Source organism: Pinus tabuliformis, chromosome X, assembly GCF_031772625.1.
Source record: "Pinus tabuliformis cultivar Carrire ecotype Pingquan chromosome X, CPIR1, whole genome shotgun sequence".
Classification (NCBI taxonomy): Eukaryota; Viridiplantae; Streptophyta; class Pinopsida; order Pinales; family Pinaceae; genus Pinus; species Pinus tabuliformis.
In genome coordinates this window covers 109,479,488-109,499,974 of record NC_142308.1, presented here as the reverse complement: position 1 = coordinate 109,499,974, position 20,487 = coordinate 109,479,488, and the positions used below count along the sequence as shown (strand labels likewise).

General features: G+C 41.1%; 1 pseudogene; it reads right to left on the bottom strand.

Moving 5' to 3' along the window:
- Positions 1-20,487, bottom strand: part of LOC149138650 (uncharacterized) — a 79,997-nt pseudogene that overhangs the window by 49,363 nt on the left and 10,147 nt on the right.

Below are 20,487 nucleotides of genomic sequence, written 5' to 3'. Positions count from 1 at the left end.
TTCCAAGCATCGATGAAGCGCTTCAAGAAATCGAAGCAGTTATCTTTAAAAGACTAACGGAACAGATGGAATGGACCCAACCAGACTAACGCACTTAGCTGTGCCACGCATTGAAATTCTATAATGTGACTGCTAAAGAGGAGGAAGAAGACTTGAGCAATATCAATATTCTGGAGACAGAAGGGAATCATGAAGTAGAAGGTCCATAAGTAGAGAACCCAGACATCTCTGCACCTTTGAAAATGAAGGAAGTAAACATTAGCACCGAAGAAGAACCAAAGTCCACAAAGATTAGAGACTATTGGGATGACGCTATAGTACTGATAAAGTTGTTGAATTAATTCATGAATACCAGGATCTATTCCCCACTAAGTTTTTAGATTTGAAGGGCATAATTGGTGATTTGGGCATTATGAAGATCACATTGAAGTTGGATGTGAAACCTACTAAACAGAGGCCTTATCACCTTAACCCTAAGTATAAGGAAAAATTTCACCAAGATATGGATAAAATGTTGGAGGCATGCACTATCGAACCTATTGAAGACTCTGATTGGTTGAGCCTGACTGCCATCCAAGAGAAGAAACAAAAGGGCAAAATAAGAATTTGCGTAGATCTATGGAGGCTTAATGATGCATGCGTCCATAATACATTTTTGATGTCATCTACAGATAAAGTATTAGACATTGTCAGAGGGCAAGAGGCCTATTCCTTTACTGACATGTTTTCTAGGTATCATCAAATTAAGATTTCCTCGGAGGATAGAAGGAAAACCACCTTTGTGACAGAGTGCAATTTCTTTTAGTATGTTGTTATGCTGTTTGGATTGAAGCAGGCACCTAAAATATTTTCCCATGTAGTCATAGCAGTGTTCTAAGAATTCATTCATAAGTTCCTAGAAGTGTACTTTAATGACTGGACGATGTTTGTCTTGGTAAAGTGCCATGTAGCAAGCATGCACCTTTTATTGGATACATGTCGAAGATATGAGATAGTGCTGAATTTGAAAAAATGTATATTCTGTGTTCCTTTTGGGATCTTGCTGGGTCATGTTGTGTGCAAACAAGGATTGATGGTTTCCCCTACAAAGATTGCAGTGATTGTGAAATTGGAGGCCCCTACGAACGTCAAGCAGCGACAGACGATGATGGGATACACAGGATACTATAGATAATTCATCAAAGCTTATTCTCAAATTATCGTGCCCATGGAAAAGTTGTTAAAAAAGGATGTCACATTTTGTTGGGATGAAGAATGTCAGTGCAACTTAGATGTGTTGAAGGAAAATATGGTAACTCCGCTAATCTTTTTATTTCCTGATTGGAAAAAGGAGTTTCATGTACATGTGGATGCTTCTTGCATTGCATTAGATGCAATGCTAACTCAAGCATTGAAGGAACAAGAATATTTTTGGACACAATGCCAGAACCTCGTCATAGCAATTGAGCAGCCCTGCAAGTCCGTACCCGAGCTGAATATACATGATGATGCAGAGGCTTCAACTAAAGTGAGGAAATTGGCTACTGTAGTGTGCACATCAAAAGAAAAGGTCGATAAGGTGACTTTCGATCTGTGGATGCATATAAGTGAGCTCTAGTTGAATCTTTAGTTGACCACACTACCAAAGGTTCAGGAAAAAATAGGTGCGGTGATAAAAGAATCCGTGGCTTAGCTAGATGTCGCAGTTCAAGGTTGTGACCACCTCTTCATTAAGTCTTTGGGCCTATGGGGTACAATACAGGAGGATCCTATGCTCTAAAATTTGAACACAGAAATCAAGGAAGCGCAGTAGCAGTACGATGAGATCAGTACAACAACACGGACATTGGCACTAGTCCAACACTTTGCGCGCTTGTAGGAAGGAAAGGAAAAATTGATGGAGGTCTAGGAGTTGCAGAAAAATCAGTCCTTGCTTAGATCTCGGTTTGGGCCTTGGACAAAGGAAGCCTACCAGTTTTCAAAGAACATTCATGAGAAGCTAAAGGCAATGCAGTAGACACAAAGGACTATGCAACTGGTAGTAGAGGGTCCAACCATAGAGAAGCAGGTCCAGGAAGTACAACAACCGACATAACGGAGTACTGCGAAGCTTCAGGCGCTGACCAATCCATTCAGCGAACTCCGTTAGAAAGTGAAACAACCATCTCAATGACTCAAGGGCGAGTCACGATCATTGTGTTGAGGGCCTATTGGGATAGGGTCCCTAAGGGTAGAATTGAATTATACTTAGTCATTTTTGTAAAATATGTAAAGTCTCCGCAAAATGTGGATGTGGAGCACGCATATAGATAGAGTCAAAGGGGCCTTAACCCCTTATTTTTGGTTGGTTTTAAAGACTCACCCATGAGACGGGGGTCATGGTATTGTATTAAGCAAGCTATAAATAGTTGATTCTTAGCGAGTCTTAGAGGTATGTTTGGATAGAAAATTGGGTACATTGAAGAGTTTTTGTTGTCTTGGGAAAGAGCTAAGACAGGAAGGCTCTACTTCTTGCACTTAGATAGAGAAGGGAAGGCTCCTGCAGCTGAGTGCACAAGAGGCCTAGGTAGTGTCCACAGCTGAGTACACAGACTCCTACAACTATGTGCGTAGGGTAAGAAGAGTATGTAATCAGTAAATTGAACATCAATAAAGACAATTTTCTGAAGGATTACTGAGTATTTTCGTTTGTATCTGTTTATGTTATATGATATCGATTAATGATATGTTTTATGAAATAATGATCGAATGCTACGTGAATTTACTGAATTGGTTTACTAATGTATGAAATGAATTATTAGCCACTTCCGTGAAGCTACAGGTTGTTTGTCTTATGTGTTCTAACAAAATTAGTAGATCTACGCGAACTCCGATCTACAATTACTTTTTGATGCATGTAAGTAGGTAAATCGACTATTTAAGGTCCATAAGCACTGATTGTGGACCTTTACGAGGGTATGAAGGACACTTTAACTTAATTATAGTAACGAGCCCTAGAAGTCTATAGGTCTGCACAAAGGAAGATCCAAGGCACTGGAAGGAATCACAGGAGTCTCTAGATTTAGAAACTTGGTTGTTGCATCCCCCAATACTACTTTGGGTGAAAATGCAGCCTACGCTACGCGGGTTGTCGCTGAAAGGGCTAGTAGTGTAGGGTTTTGTTGGTTGGCGCAACTAACTCTGAACCTAGGTTAGGAACCCCTAATCCAACATACACCCTTGGTCCTTTGATTCCTCATGACCAGATTATACTCCACATCAAATCCCCTTCATCGAATCAGAACTTTTCATAAAAATAAATTGATAGGCGTTAGGAAAACTCTATCCTCTAAAAGGAAGATCTCTGAAATGACATCATACTAACATCATCACTGCTACGTGGTTCCCCTTGGGTGGTGAAATGTGTTACCCCGATTTTTCCTATTAGGTCCTAAAAAATTCCAAAACTGATTACTACGTGTCCATTGTACTACTACGCCATGCTGAGATCATCTACCACATATTCTCCCTCAGACCAATCACCTGCTCCCATGCGTCTCCCTTGAGGAGAGATAAAGCGTCCTTGGGGTCCTTCGTTTCATGATGATTTCCTTTGTATTTTCTCTACTCCTTGTTACTTTAGTCCTTCTAAAGAAATCAATTTTTAAGTAGTAGGAAACTCTAATATTCCGATACCACTCTACTCTGAGTTCTTCTCCTTTTGATATCAGGTTCCAAAATGATGAGGATCCAATATGCTCTCTACCTCTCCTTTTGATTGATTGCTCTAATATTCAATTTTATGTCCGCCTTTTAAATAGACTACCGAGGTTCGTTATGTTCTAACCTAAGAAATCTTGAAGTCTCGATATGCCCTTCTGCTATTCCTTCCGATATCAGATCTCAATATTCTAATTATATCTCTAATATCCACTGTTCCAAATTTTGGCTCCCGGAATTTTAGTTCTCCATTTCGTTTCAGCCTCCGATTTTCGGCTCTCCTTTTTGGCTTTTGCTTTAGTCAACCAAGAAAGCACCTACCCTTCTCTACATGAGGGATGAAAAATAACACCGTTTGACACAAATATAAGATGGTGTCATAGGTGACAACATTAGCTCCAATTGGGGACAGTGCCTTGTTGGCAAGGTCATGAGAAGCTATGGGCTAGTATCCTTTTATCCATTTGGCATGGAGTCATTTTTTTAAGTACATAAGAAGCAAAAAAAAAATAGTAAGAACTTTAAACATTATTGATATGTAAAATGGCTGACCTATATATACAGTGAGTGAAAATGGACCTATTTAATGTTGGAAACAGAGCTTTAGAAACTGCCCATTCACAGTTAGTTCAAGCACCTCACCATCAAAGTTTTCGAGTACGAAGGTGTTATTCCTTTTGCTTTGGATATTTTAAAGGGTTGAAACAACAAGGGATCAAAATTTTCATGTTTTCCTTTGTCCTGCCACCTAACATCCAATTTGAGTTCCAAATTTCCAAGCTGTAAGGATCTATCCCTTGCCTTTTTGTTAAAAATAGCTTTCAGCTTCTCGCAATACTTAATCAGATTCTGAATTACCTCCCCTTTGGTTTCTTGCAACTCTACCAACTGATTTATTCTTCGGATCAGAGAGTTGGCTCCTTCTAACCATCTTGTAGGATTTTAGCCACTGGCATGGCTAGCTGGATAAGGAATATTGTAGCCCTTCTATATACAAATTCAAAGGTAGACTTCCCAGTCGACCTCCTGGTAGTGACTCTATTGGCCAATAAAGAAAATTTCAATTGCGAGTCCCAGTTTTTATGATTTTCTATGATGTGTAAACTTCCGCTGATATTCCACTGTATATTTTGTCACAAGAAATCTGATAATATTATATTAAAAAATTGAGATTCTACTCTATTAGAGTTTTATTTCATTTCTAGACCTGTAAAATTAACTGTAATTAATGCATGCATGAAAAATTAAATCAAGTAGAAATGTAGAGAACGATAAAATAAGCTCACACATGCAGAATATGCAAGATATTCTCTCTGGGAAACCCTTTCAGGATAAAAACCAGCTGGAAGGTGATGTTGCTTTGGTCTCTTGTTTTATCTAGAAATATGGCTGCAGATACAAAAAAGTAATGTCCGTGGTGTGTGGGATGCTACAATGCATACATCCTCTCTATGTGCTCTACCTCGTATCTCTCCTGGCTACCTTTTCTCAAATATGGAACAAAATTCTCTCTAAATAATGGAATGCCCCTTCCTCCTAGTGGATCAGTTATAACACAACCAGATAGCATAATAGTAGTCAAGTTTTTCTACATCAACTCTATTGTAGCGGCTACAACCACCCTCCAAAATTTTTGCCTTAGCTTTGTTTTAGAGCCTCCTTACCAACCATCCTCAGCAGTATGTCTTGCACTCTCAAGTGCACAAGCTTCAGTGGTTTTCTTACAAATTGCTAGCCAATGCATGATAGCTTGTTGCATTCCCCTCACATGTTGTTTCTCTAGACTTGGTGCAGCTGCAAGCTGAGCAACTCCCTAAAGAAATTACAAAATTATGGAGGGGAACCAGCCTTCCCTCCAGAAATTGTGCAATCCTCATTGGTAGTCTGTTGGGCTCCAGAATTATACAAATTTGCCTGTCAACATTTCCTCCAAGTGTTTCTTTTTCCTGGATTCATGGCATGCGCATGTGATACTCAAACTTATTTGTTTGACACTTCAGAGCTCACTTATTCACATCGATCTTGGAGCTTTGACATCCCACAACACATCGAGCAGTGTTTGACACATCCAACTCAACTATTTATGGGTAAGTCCTCTTAACTTGTCTTTCACAACATTTTTGTTGCTTTTTGTGTTTTGGCTCATGTGACTGTTGTTTTCTTGATTTATGTGAACGCTTGTTGTCATTTGCATGCATATTGGCTTGTACTAGCACTGTTTAGTTTTTGTTAGCATCTCACTATTGTCATAAGCACGACACTTTTTTGCACGAAAGATCGTCGATTTGGTGACTTGCTTCACCACACGCATGTTGCTCCATTTTTTGAATCTCCCATTGACTATTTACATGCACGATCATTCACTCCTACTTACACTTAGTATCACCATGCATTCACTTTCACATTTTCTTTTAGTTGCCCGTTGGTATGTCTAGGCAGCCTTGGCCTAAACTTTGCCTCACCGAGATAGAATTGCACAATACTAAGAGGGAAGGCTCTGCCTTCCTCTCATAAAATGCAAATTTTTGCCCAGTGAATATGCTCCAGTCTTGCATTACGTAATTCTAAGGGGCAGTAGCTGCTGGCCCATAAAACTGCGCAATGCAGTCACTGGGTCTGCAACCCTTGGCAACAAAAATTGTGCATTACGTAATTCCAGCAGCCAGTAGGCCAGCCTAGATTGCGCATTGCACAACTCAGCTAGCTAGCCAACCTCCATATAGCCCAGACTACCTTTTGCATAGTTCTAGTAGCCAGTCTCCCAACCTCCCAGGAACAATTGTGCAATCCTTGCTAGTTAGTCACCAGGGATGTTGCATGTTGTTCCTCAAGTTCGCTTTTGTTTTAGATGACAAATTTTTTGTCATTCATGTCGCTATGTATCCATATCTAGCAGGTGTTCATCTGCCTCTTAGCAGTTCAGGATCAATGGCCTCCATGAGAGCAGGATCAAAGGACACTAACAGAAGCGAAACTAGAGTAGCAGTTGAGTGAGTGCCTACAATTTTTTTGCTCTATGAAGACACCAAGATGATTGTAGAAAAGGACATCAAGTTGAAATGTCAAGAGGGAAATGATGCATTTGCAGGCACATTTTGGGAAGACCTCGAAGACCGCCAAGTCTATGTGAACATCCACAACTTTGGCTTCTACCGGAATGCATGCAGGTACCCCATGGTCCCATGCGTGGACATGATACATTGGATTGTCTCACACAGTAATCCCTAGACAATGACTTTGAGAAATGTCATCTCGATGGAGATTTATACCTTCAGGGCACAGGATTATGAGCAGATGTATCAGATGTCGAAGCTCGTGATCACCATGGAGACTCCCTTTAGCATACCTAGCAGCAATGCCAACTCCAGAGATATCTTGAAGAACTAGGTGAAGGAGTCAATGAAATTCACAATGACACCTAATCAGGTCTACAAGACAAAGATATTACAGAAGGTTTATCAATACTTGGTCATCTTTGCATGTTGCCTGTATGGCCAAGAGAGCACGGACACCTTCCTATAGAAAGCATGCAACTGGTCCGACATGTTGGCTCACCAACTCAAGGAACAGGTAACAAGAGCTCAACAGCTGCCGAAATGTATGCAAGCAGAAATCTACATGTCCACCTACAACTTGGATGGAATTTGTGCCCATCAGGATTTCGTAGGCTTGAAGTGGGCATGGGCACTAGCGGAGACCTCTGTGAATCATTATTTTAAGATGTTTTCTGAATGCAAGTTCAGAGGAGTTATCACAGAGTTGTCTGATCATTTTGTCACCCTGGTGTACAAGATGATATTTGAATAGGATCCAGCCTGCATGTCGAAGGCAGCAATGAAGGCACTAATTGATATAGCAGATTGGTATGCCTCACCATCCGACACCTTCATATGGATGTACAGCGCAGAGAATCCTCCACATGTTGTACCGAAATTTTCCTTGGACAAACTCATCATGGAGGAAGTATCATATCACATCTCGACAGGATTGTCAGCTAGGCTGCACTGAAGGAAGAAGGTATCTTGGCCCGCTCTTTCGTTGTAGATCAGGTTATATGAGATAAAAAGCTTCAAGCATGTAGATGTTGAAGAAGAGGATATGAAGAAATATCCATTCGATTCCAGAAGCTACAACCCATATGACCCACATTGTTTTGTGAAAGATCATTGGACAAGAGTACAATTAAATTGGATCCACGGAGCATTTCATTGGGTGGAGGAAGACCCATGGAGATATTATCACAGCTTCTCCAGAAACAATGAACTAGCTAGCCTCACTTTAGAATGGTTAGCGAAGAAGCATGAAGAAGCATCCTAGAGAGAACCAGCAGCAACAACAACAAAGGTAAACATACCAGTGTGCAACAAGCGAAGGAGGAAGATTGTCAATAGCATGGAGGAGAAAAAAAGTTGAAAGTTCCAAGCAGAACCACTTGTGTAGAAAGTAGCTTTGGCAATAGAGGAAAAGAGGCAACAATGTGATAAGAGGAATGTGCAAAGGTAGAGAGAAAAACGGAGAATGGAGGAAACATAGAAGAGTTGCATGAGTTGAAGGAGAAACTTTGGAAGGAACAAGAGCTACATAGACAAGAGAAGGAAGCATAGTAGGAACAAGTACAACAGGGGGCAAAACATGTACAAATATATGAAATTGCGCCAATACAGGTAGTCAATTCATCTGAACAAATGGCATCATGCAGATAGGGTGAACAATCACAGGAGCAAGATTTTCCTCGAGAGATCGAACAAGCACTTGAACAGATATGGATACAGACATAGAGCAGTAGGAGTTAGAGCAAAACATTGAACTCATGCCTCATCACCAAGAGGTCGACCCACCAGCCTCACTGCATCTAGAAGAGGAGCAAGTCCCAAGCGACCAAGGAGACACTGAAATCCTTGGAGACAATACAGGGGGAGAGATGCACAACATCTCATCTGATGCATCCCGACATAGAGTTGTACAAACTTGTAGAGTGTCAACTCTAGATGATCATACATCCCTTGCGCAGTTTTAGGAATGAGTGATCATGTTTGATGTGTGCAAACATCCAACAACATTGGCTGATGCTACTAGAGCATATGTTGAAGCCACTAGCTCGAGTGTTCGCTTCCTTATAGCTGAGAACGAGTGAATGGCTAAGGAGCTATAGACGGCTAAGTAGGGAGGAGAATTGGTTACAACATCCACCCAACCAGAGTTGAAGAAGGCAATACTCTATGAAGTATTGTCCCTTGACATAGTCATGCGGGTATTGCATTCCAAGTTTGGTATCGTGCATAAGGCAGTTGTCCATCTCAATGGTTGGCAGCAACGATGTGCTAGGAGAGCACGTATCTTGTCAAATGTGCATACTACTATTGATTACATGCAAACATCGACAATGAGATACAAGGGACCCTTGCTACACTTTCCTATGATGATGAAGCCCATAGCGGTCGAGGTGAAGGCATCCATCCGAAGTCAGATTTGGAACTGTGAAGATCTCCCGCAGCTCATCATTAGTCTACAGGCTTCCCATGCATGTGTATTCAAAAGTATGGATGTTGTTGTGTATGCACATGTGATCCCATCTATTGGGACACTCACCCAGGCGAGGAGAAAGGCATAGGTCCCACTAGAGCTTGACTCGTACTTTGACGAGTTGATGCGCATAGACACCAATCGAGACTTGGTGATCAGTGTAGACACCATGCACAAGTATGTTGCTGGTGCAGTCGCACACAAGACAATCATGTGGATGCTATCAGACGAGTTGGAGAGAGGACCCCGCGCAGTGTACCTAGATGTTATGGAGGCAAGAGTTCGTTTCTAGAATGATGTCACCTTAGAGTACATGGACACCATTGCAAACTACCAAGCTTGGCATTAGTTCGCTACTATCAACCACCATGAGGATGTCGAAGAGCTGGTCTTCCAACAGTTGTCCAAGTCATAGTGATGTCTCGCATGGCTTGCTCAAGCCTATTTTGTCTCACATGGGTACATGTGCAAATTGTATGTATTCTCTTGTCAAGTGTAAGTTCAAGTGTCGATAGTTGGATGTAACAGCCATAGAGTAGATGAAGAGTCGTGAGGGTAGACGAACTGTCACAAAGCGGAATGTCAAGGGCCACCCTACCCTTTGCTATATATAGTCTCTCATAACTCATGGTAGAGGCTTTTGGTCAGCTAAGCTTCCAATAGGAGTATTTTAGAGAAATCTTGGACAGTATTGTAATGAGCCTTGGCTTCTCCACTACGTAGAGCTAGTATATCTATTTGGAGGAGGAGGTGGTTGTGGCTGTAACATTCAGCTATCGAGGCTATTGAGTGGACATGGATGTATTGTATGACCAGAACTTACACTTCTTAATATAACAAATCCAACATGTTTCATGCATATGTCGTATTGTATTCCAACTATCTCGTTATCTTCAGTTCGTGATACGTCGATGGAAAATAGGTACTGTTCAAAGTGAACCTTGGTGAAAACACATCGCTTGCATGCTAACTAGTGTCACCTACTCTAGTCAGTTGTTTTTGGGTTAACCCTTGAAAACTCAGTCAAGTAGAGCAAGGTGAGGGGGGAAACCTTAACAGGCACATGAGAGGTATATAATAAACTACTTCTCTAAATAAACAATCTCTTTTTCTCTCAATAAGTTGGGATCCCTCTTCCACCTGTGAAATGAATAAGTTCTTTGCACAGTTATGAAAAATGAAAAAATAAAAAAGTGAAAATTTTCAAAAATTAAAAATGAATAAGGCGAAAGAAGAGAAAGGCTTACTACATAGAGATGTGATGAAAGTAACTCCACTAGGGTACTGACCAGGCTCACTGGAAGTGGAGTGATGCTTGTGTTCTTACGTGACTCTGTCGGGGTACTGTCCAAGCCCGTTGGCAGCGGTGAAACAACAGAGATGAAACTAAGACTCTGGCGACTATACTTCTTTTGCACCAATATACCCTTCAATCCCAATCGAAACAAATGTGTTGTATTGGCTTTGAATTTGTGGCAACCAATTAAGGGATTGGAAGATGCTACAAGTTACAATCAATCAAGTGTGGAAACCAAGACGAACTAAGAACTCAACAATACTTCTGGTGGTGTTAGACTTGGTTTCCATGAGCAAGGTCCATTCAAAGAGTTAGAGTTCTACCAGTGTGTCTCCAAGTGTTGTAGTAGCTACAACCACCCTCCAAAATGTTTTCCTTAGCTTTTTCTTGGAGCCTACCTAACAACCATCCTCAGCTGCATGTCTTGCACTATCAAGTACACAAGTTTCAATGCGTTTTCTAGCAAATTTCCAGCCTATGCATGATAGCTTGTTCCATTCCCCTCACAGGTTGTTTCTCCGGACTTGGTCAAACTGCAGGCTGAGCTTCTCCCTCAAGAAATTGTGCAATTCTGGAGGGGAACCAGTCTTCCCTCCAGAAATTGTACAATCCTGACTGGCAGCCTGCTGGGCTCTAGAATTGTGCAAATCTACCTGTTAGACTCGAACAACTGTTGGAAGATCAATTTGCTACTGTCAACCACCATGAGGATGTCGAAGAGTTGGTCTTCCAGGAGTTGTCTGAGTCATAGTGATGTCTTTCATGTCTTACTCAAGCCTATTTTGTCTCACATGGGTACATGTGCAGATTGTATGTAATGTGTTGTCAAGTGTAAGTTCAAGTTTCAATAGTTGGATGTAATAGTCACAGAGTCGATGAAGAGTGATGAGGGTATACGAATTGTCACAAAGGGGAATGTCAAGGGCCACCCCAATCTTTGCTATATATAGTCCCTCATAACTCATTGTAGAAGCTTTTGGTCAACTAAGCTTCCAATAGGAGTATCTTAGAGATATATTGGACAATATTGTAACTAGCCTTGGCTTCTCCACTGTGCAGTGCTAGTATATGTCTTTGGAGGAGCAGGAGGTTGTGGCTGTAATGTTCTACTATCAAGGCTAGTGGGTGGACATGGATGTATTGTATGACTGGAACTTACACTTCTTAAAATAATAGAACTAGCACATTTCATGCATATGTCATATTGTATTCCTGCTATCTTGTTTACTCTAAATGATATATGTATATGTTTTCTTACGCATTCATATAGGGACTATTATGTATAAGTATGTATGAATCTTACTGATGTGTTAATTGGTTTAAACATCACTTTGGATTTCTCCCTAACTTTCTTTCTAGCTGGTGATGCATCTTTGTTCGTGTGTTCGCTTCCAAGCCAACTACTACTATAGGTTCTCAAGGGGCACACTCACCCCACTTTCTGTTTGTTAGAATCATTCATGCATCTTCCTTGACTTGCCATAGCCCTCACACCCTTTCTACCAATAGGGACATCTTTCTCTATACAAAACCGTGGTCAAGGTGATATCGTACTACCCACTACTCGGACTCCTACACCAAATGGTTTGAGGTCTAATTGGGACTTCTTACCAGGGAGATCCATTAACATGTTGGCGGGTCCAACACGATCAACAAACTCTTAATAGTTTTGGATCTCTTCTCCAAAACCGTATCATCTGTGAACTCTATTTGAGCATCTGGTGCCAAATTGTCCACAGAAGGTAGGACCTATTCCTATTCCTGATCTAGCATGGAAGGCTCATAGAGTTTCAAATTCTCTACATCTACAACTGAGTAAATGCGCATATATGGTGGTAAATTTTGTCGAGAGGGTTTATCACCCACATTTTCCAGTATCTCAAAGGGAACATACCTGAGAGCCTTAAGTTTCTTACCACACCCCTATAGCCTCTCCTTGTTCAACTGTAGCCACACTCTATCTCTCACCTTGAATAATTTCTCTGTTCTGTGCTCATCATGTCTGGCCTTATACTTCACCTATTACTTCTGCAGTGTTTCTTGTACCTGTAGATGGACATGCTTGATATTATTTATAATTTTTTCATTCCTCAAAGAATCTCATGTAATGTCTTCCTTCACTCCTCCTTGTTGTGCATATGCAATATCCATAGGTGAAGGTGGAAAATATCCGAAAAAAGTTTCAAATGGGGACTTTCCTATAGAAGTGTTGACTGCTCTGTTATAATAATGTTGTATATATACCAGATTTTCATCCCAGGCCTTGGGATGCTTCTGGTTGTAACCCCTCATAAGCTGCACCAAATTCCTGTTGACTACCTCTGTCTTCCCATTTGTTTGTGGATGGAATGTTGTAGATATATTCAACTTCATGTCCTTCTTATCCCACGATGTAGTCGAGAATGCACTGAGAAATATTGTATACCTCTCTGAAATGATGCTCCTTGGTATCCCAAAGCTTACCCAAGCTTGTCCAAAGAACAAGTTTGTTGCTTCTTGTTCGCTGATGGTATTTTTTCATGGCATCAGAACACACATCTTTTTAAACTGGTTAACTACCATGAACATGTAGTCATGTCCCTTCCTGGTTGTTAGTAAACCTCCCACAAAGTCCATGGAAATGATTTTTAAGGATGAGTAGGTATAGGTAAGGGATGATACAAACCATGTTTCCTATTTCTAGACTTGCTGGTACAACAAAGCCTACATCCTCTTATGAACCTAGCTACTTCTTCTTGCATCTTGGGCCAATACACATAACTATGCAAGTTAGCCAAGGTCTTCCCTACAACAAATTTCCCTGCAACCATGGAGGTGTGAAGCTCTCTAATCAACTCCAAATTCTCACCTCTATGAACACATAGCTTATCTAGCCTATATAATAACCCATCCTGGAGATGGTAGTCAACGGTGTTGTCACCATCATGCACATGACTCTAACTCTGCGATAAACCTGCTTGAAGTCCACATCTTCTAAATATGCATCTTTTTATGCATCATGGGTGAATGGCTCCATGTGCATAAGAGTCCCCAAAGCTGCAATATTTGATGTGGGTCACCTTGAAAGCATATCAGCCAACTTGTTTATGATTCCCTTCTTATACTTAATCACCAAATGAAACTACTATAAAACCCCATCCACGGCTAGTGATAAGTGTGGGTTATTGTCTCCTTTCCCATCAGATAGTGCTTCCAATTCTTCACATCTTGCACCATGGCATAGAGCTCCTTGTCACAGGTAGGGTATTTAAGAACTACCTGAGTAAATACTTTAGAATGGTGGCAAACGAGCCTTCCTCCTTGCATTAAGACAACTCCCATAGCATACCCACTCACATTTGCCTCCACTTCAAAGGGTTGTTGCAAGTTTGGTAATGCCAGAACTAGTGCTTCACTAATCTTCTTCTTTAACTCATCAAAAGTCTTGTCCTTCCATTTTCTCCATTGGAAGCTCCTTGGACAAACTCATCATGGAGGAAGTATCATATCACATCTCGATAGGATTGTCAGCTAGGATGCACTAAAGGAAGAAGGTAGCTTGGCCCGCTCTTTCATTGTAGATCAGGTTATACGAGATAAAAAGTTTCAAGCATGTAGATGTTGAAAAAGAGGATATGAAGAAATATCCATTCGATGCCAGAAGCTACAACCCATATGACCCACATTGTTTTGTGAAAGATCATTGGACAAGAGTACAATTTAATTGGATCCACGGGGCATTTCATTGGGTGGAGGAAGACCCATGGAGATATTATCACAGCTTCTCCAGACACAATGAACTAGTTAGCCTCACTTTGGAATGGTTAGCGAAGAATCATGAAGAAGCATCCTAGAGAGAACCAGCAACAGCAATAACAAAGGTAAACATACCAGTGTGCAACAAGGGAAGGAGGAAGATTGTCAATAGCATGGAGGAGAAAAAATGTTGAAAGTTCCAAGCAGAACCACTTGTGCAGAAAGTAGCTTTGGCAATAGAGGAAAAGAGGCAACAATGTGATAAGAGGAATGTGCAAAGGTAGAGAGAAAAACAGAGAATGGAGGAAACATAGAAGAGTTGCATGAGTTGAAGGAGAAACCTTGGAAGAAACAGAAGCTACATAGACAAGAGAAGGAAGCGTAGTAGGAACAAGTACAACAGGGGGCACAACATGTACAAATATATGAAACTGCGCCCATACAGGTAGTCAATTCATTTGAACAAATGGCATCACACAGATAGGGTGAACAATCACAGGAGCAGGATTTTCCTCGAGAGATCGAACAAGCACTTGAACATATATGGATACAGACATGGAGCAGTAGGAGTTAGAGCAAGACATTGAACTCATGCCTCATCACCAAGAGGTCGACCCACCAGCCTCACTGCATCTAGAAGAGGAGCAAGTCCCAAGCGACCAAGGAGACACTGAAATCCTTGGAGACAATACAGGGGGAGAGATGCACAACATCTCATCTGATGCGTCCCGACATAGAGTTGTACAAACTTGTAGAGTGTCAACTCTAGATGATCATACATCCCTTGCGCAAATTGAGGAATGAGTGATCATGTTTGACGTGTGCAAACATCCAGCAGCATTGGCTGATGCTACTAGAGCATATGTTGAAGCCACTAGCTCGAGTGTTCGCTTCCTTATAGCTGAGAATGAGCGAATGGCTAAGGAGCTATAGACGACCAAGTAGGGAGGAGAATTGGTTACAACATCCGCCCAACCAGAGTTGAAGAAGGAAATACTGTATGAAGTATTGTCCCTTGACATAGTCATGCGGGCATTATATTCCAAGTTTGGTATCGTGCATAAGGCAGTTGTCCATCTCAATGGTTGGTAGCAACGATGTGCTAGGAGAGCACGTATCTTGTCAAACGTGCATACTACTTTTGATTACATGCAAACATCGACAATGATATACAAGGGACCCTTGCTACACTTTCCTGTGATGATGAAGCCCATAGCGGTCGAGGTGAAGGCATCCATCCGGAGTCAGATTTGGAACTGTGAATATCTCCCGCAGCTCATCATTAGTCTACAGGCTTCCCATGCATGTGTATTCAGAAGTATGGATGTTGTTGTGTATGCACATGTGATCCCATCTATTGGGACACTCACCCAGGTGAGGAGAAAGGCATAGGTCCCACTAGAGCTTGACTCGTACTTTGACGAGTTGATGCGCATAGACACCAACCGAGATTTGGTGATCAGTGTAGACACCATGCACAAGTATGTTGCTGGTGCAGTTGCACAAAAGACAATCATGTGGATTCTATCAGACGAGTTGGACAGAGGACCCCGCGCAGTGTACCTAGATGTTATGGAGGCAAGAGTTCGTTTCTAGAATGATGTCACCTTAGAGTACATGGACACCATTGCAAACTACCAAGCTTGGCATTAGTTCGCTACTATCAACCACCATGAGGATGTCGAAGAGCTGGTCTTCCAACAGTTGTCCAAGTCATAGTGATGTCTTGCATGGCTTGCTCAAGCCTATTTTGTCTCACATGGGTACATGTGCAAATTGTATGTATTCTCTTGTCAAGTGTAAGTTCAAGCGTCGATAGTTGGATGTAACAACCATAGAGTAGATGAAGAGTCATGAGGGTAGACGAACTGTCACAAAGAGGAATGTCAAGGGCCACCCTACCCTTTGCTATATATAGTCTCTCATAACTCATGGTAGAGGCTTTTGGTCAGCTAAGCTTCCAATAGGAGTATTTTAGAGAAATCTTAGACAGTATTGTAATGAGCCTTGGCTTCTCCACTACGTAGAGCCAGTATATCTCTTTGGAGGAGGAGGTGGTTGTGGCTGTAACATTCAGCTATCGAGGCTATTGAGTGGACATGGATGTATTGTATGACCGGAACTTACACTTCTTAATATAACAAATCCAACATGTTTCATGCATATGTCGTATTGTATTCCAACTATCTTGTTATCTTCAGTTCGTGATACGTCGATGGAAAATAGGTACTGTTCAAAGTGAACCTTGGTGAAAACACATTGCTTGCACGCTAACTAGTGTTACCTACTCTAGTCAGTTGTTTTTGGGTTAACGCTTGAAAACTCAGTCAAGTAGAGCAAGGTGAGGGGGGAAACCTTAACAGACACATCAAAGGTATATAATAAACTACTTCTCTAAATAAACAACCTCTTTTTCTCTCAATAAGTTGGGATCCGTCTTCCACCTGTGAAATGAATAAGTTCTTTGCACAGTTATGAAAAATGAAAAAATAAAAAAGTGAAAATTTTCAAAAATTAAAAATGAATAAGGCGAAAGAAGAGAAAGGCTTACTACATAGAGATGTGATGAAAGTAACTCCACTAGGGTATTGACCAGGCTCTCTGGAAGTGGAGTGATGCTTGTGTTCTTACGTGACTCTGTCAGGGTACTATCCAAGCCCGTTGGCAGCGGTGCAACACTAGAGATGAAACTAAGACTCTGACGACTATACTTCTTTTGCACCAATATACCATTCAATCCCAATCGAAACAAATGTGTTGTATTGGATTTGAATTTGTGGCAACCAATTAAGGGCTTGGAAGATGCTACAAGTTACAATCAAGAAAGTGTGGAAACCAAGACGAACTATGAACTCAACAATACTTCTGGTGGTGTTAGACTTGCTTTCCATGAGCAAGGTCCATTCAAAGAGCTAGAGTTCTACCAGTGTGTCTCCAAGTGTTGTAGTAGCTACAACCACCCTCCAAATTGTTTTCCTTAGCTTTTTTTTGGAGCCTACCTAACAACCATCCTCAACAGAATGTCTTGCACTATCAAGTACACAAGTTTCAATGGGTTTTCTAGCAAAGTTCCAGCCTATGCATGATAGCTTGTTGCATTCCCCTCACAGGTTGTTTCTCCGGACTTGGTCAAACTCCAGGCTGAGCTTCTCCCTCAAGAAATTGTGCAATTCTAGAGCGGAACCAGTCTTCCCTCCAGAAATTGTACAATCTTGACTGGCAGCCTGCTGGGCTCTAGATTTGTGCAAATCTACCTGTTAGACTCGGACAACTGTTGGAAGATCAGTTTGCTACTGTCAACCACCATGAGGATGTCGAAGAGTTGGTCTTCCAGGACTTGTCTGAGTCATAGTGATGTCTTGCATGTCTTACTCAAGCCTATTTTGTCTCACATGGGTACATGTGCAGATTGTATGTAATGTGTTGTCAAGTGTAAGTTCAAGTGTCAATAGTTGGATGTAATAGTCACAGAGTAGATGAAGAGTGATGAGGGTATAGGAATTGCCACAAAGAGGAATGTCAAGGGCCACCCCAATCTTTGCTATATATAGTCCCTCATAACTCATTGTAGAAGCCTTTGGTCAACTAAGCTTCCAATAGGAGTATCTTAGAGAAATATTGGACAATATTGTAACTAGCCTTGGCTTGTCCACTGTGCAGTGCTAGTATATGTCTTTGGAGGAGCAGGAGGTTGTGGCTGTAATGTTCTACTATCAAGGCTAGTGGGTGGACATGGATGTATTGTATGACTGGAACTTACACTTCTTAATATAACAGAGCTAGCACATTTCATGCATATGTCATATTGTATTCCTGCTATCTTGTTTCCTCTAAATGATATATGTATATGTTTGCTTACGCATTCATATAGGGACTATTATGTATAAGTATGTATGAATCTTACTGATGTGTTAATTGGTTTAAACATCACTTTGTATTTCTCTCTAACTTTCTTTCTAGCTGGTGATGCATCTTTGTTCGTGTGTTCGCTTCCAAGCCAACTACTACTATAGGTTTCCAAGGGGCACACCCACTTTCTGTGTGTTAGAATCATTCATGCATCTTCCTTGACTCACCATAGCCCTCACACCCTTTCTATCAATAGGGACATCTTTCTCTATACGAAACCGTGGTCCAGGTGATATCGTACTACCCACTACTGGGACTCCTACACCAAATGGTTTGAGGTCTAATTGGGACTTCTTACCAGGGAGATCCATTAACATGTTGGCGGGTCCAACACCATCAACAAACTCTTAATAGTTTTGGATCTCTTATCCAAAACCGTATCTTCTGTGAACTCTATTTGAGCATCTGGTGCCAAATTGTCCACAAAAGGTAGGACCTATTCCTCTTCCTGATCTAGCATGGAAGGCTCATAGAGTTTCAAATTCTCTACATTTACAATTGAGTAAATGCGCATATATGGTGGTAAATTGTGTCGAGAGGGGTTATCACCCACATTTTCCAGTATCTCAAAAGGACCATACCTTAGAGCCTTAAGTTTCTTACCACACCCTTGTAGCCTCTCCTTGTTCAACTGTAGCCACACTCTATCTCTCACCTTGAATGATTTCTCTGTTCTGTGCTCATCATGTCTGGCCTTATACTTCACCTATTACTTTTGTAGTGTTTCCTGTACCTGTAGATGGACATGCCTGATATTATTTATAATTTTTTCATTCCTCAAAGAATCTCATGTAATGTCTTCCTTCACTCCTCCTTGTTGTGCATATGCAATATCCATAGGTGAAGGTGGAAAATATCCAAAAAAAGTTATAAATGGGGACTTTCCTGTAGAAGTGTTGACTGCTTTGTTATAATAATGTTGTATATATACAAGATTTTCATCCCAAGCCTTGGGATGCTTCTGGTTGTAACCCCTCAGAAGCTGCACCAAATTCATGTTGACTACCTCTGTCTTCCCATTTGTCTGTGGATGGAATGTTGTAGATATATTCAACTTCGTGTCCTTCTTCTCCCACGATGTAGTCGAGAACGCACTGAGAAATATTGTATACCTCTCTGAAATGATGCTCCTTGGTATCCCAAAGCTTACCGAAGCCTGTCCAAAGAACAAGTTTGTTGCTTCTTGTCCGCTGATGGTATTTTTTCATGGCATCATAACACACATCTTTTTGAACTGGTTAACTACCATGAACATGTAGTCATGTCCCTTCCTGGTTGTTAGTAAACCTCCCACAAAGTCCACGGAAATGATTTTTAAGGATGAGTAGGTATAGGTAAGGGATGATACAAACCCTGTTTCCTATTTCTAGACTTGCTGGTACAACAAAGCCTACATCCTCTTATGAACCTAGCTACTTCTTCTTGCATCTTGGGCCAATACACATAACTCTGCAAGTTAGTCAAGGTCTTCCCTACACCAAATTTCCCTGCAACCATGGAGGTATTAACCTCTTTAATCAACTCCAAATTCTCACCTCTATGAACACATAGCTTATCTAGCCTATATAATAACCCATCCTGGAGATGGTAGTCAATGGTGTTGTCACCATCATGCACATGACTCTAACTCTGCGATAAACTTGCTTGAATTCCACATCTTCTAAATATGCATCTTTGTATGCATCATGGGTGAATGGCTCCATGTGCATAAGAGTCCCCAAAGCTGCAATATTTGATGTGGGTCACCTTGAAAGCATATCAGCCAACTTGTTTATTATTCCCTTCTTATACTTAATCACCAAATGAAACTACTATAAAACCCCATCCACAACTAGTGATAAGTGTGGGTTATTGTCTCCTTTCCCATCAGATAGTGCTTCCAATTCTTCACATCTTGCACCATGGCATAGAGCTCCTTGTCACAGGTAGGGTATTTAAGAACTACCTGAGTAAATACTTTAGAATGGTGGCAAACGAGCCTTCCTCCTTGCATTAAGACAACTCCCATAGCATACCCACTCACATTTGCCTCCACTTCAAAGGGTTGTTGCAAGTTTGGTAATGCTAGAACTAGTGCTTCACAAATCTTCTTCTTTAACTCATCAAAAGTCTTCTCCTTCCATTTTCTCCATTGGAAGCTCTTGCCACTTGTTTTTATGGCATGGAGCAATGTTTCTACCACTAAAAACGAGGTTATCAATTTATCAGGTACTATTTTGCTCCAATGAAACTCCTAATCTTAGTAACATTAGTAGGCACTCGTCATTTCATGATGGCCTCCACCATAGAAGGCTCTATCCTTAATTCTCCTCCACCAAGCACATATCCCAAATACACCAAGGACT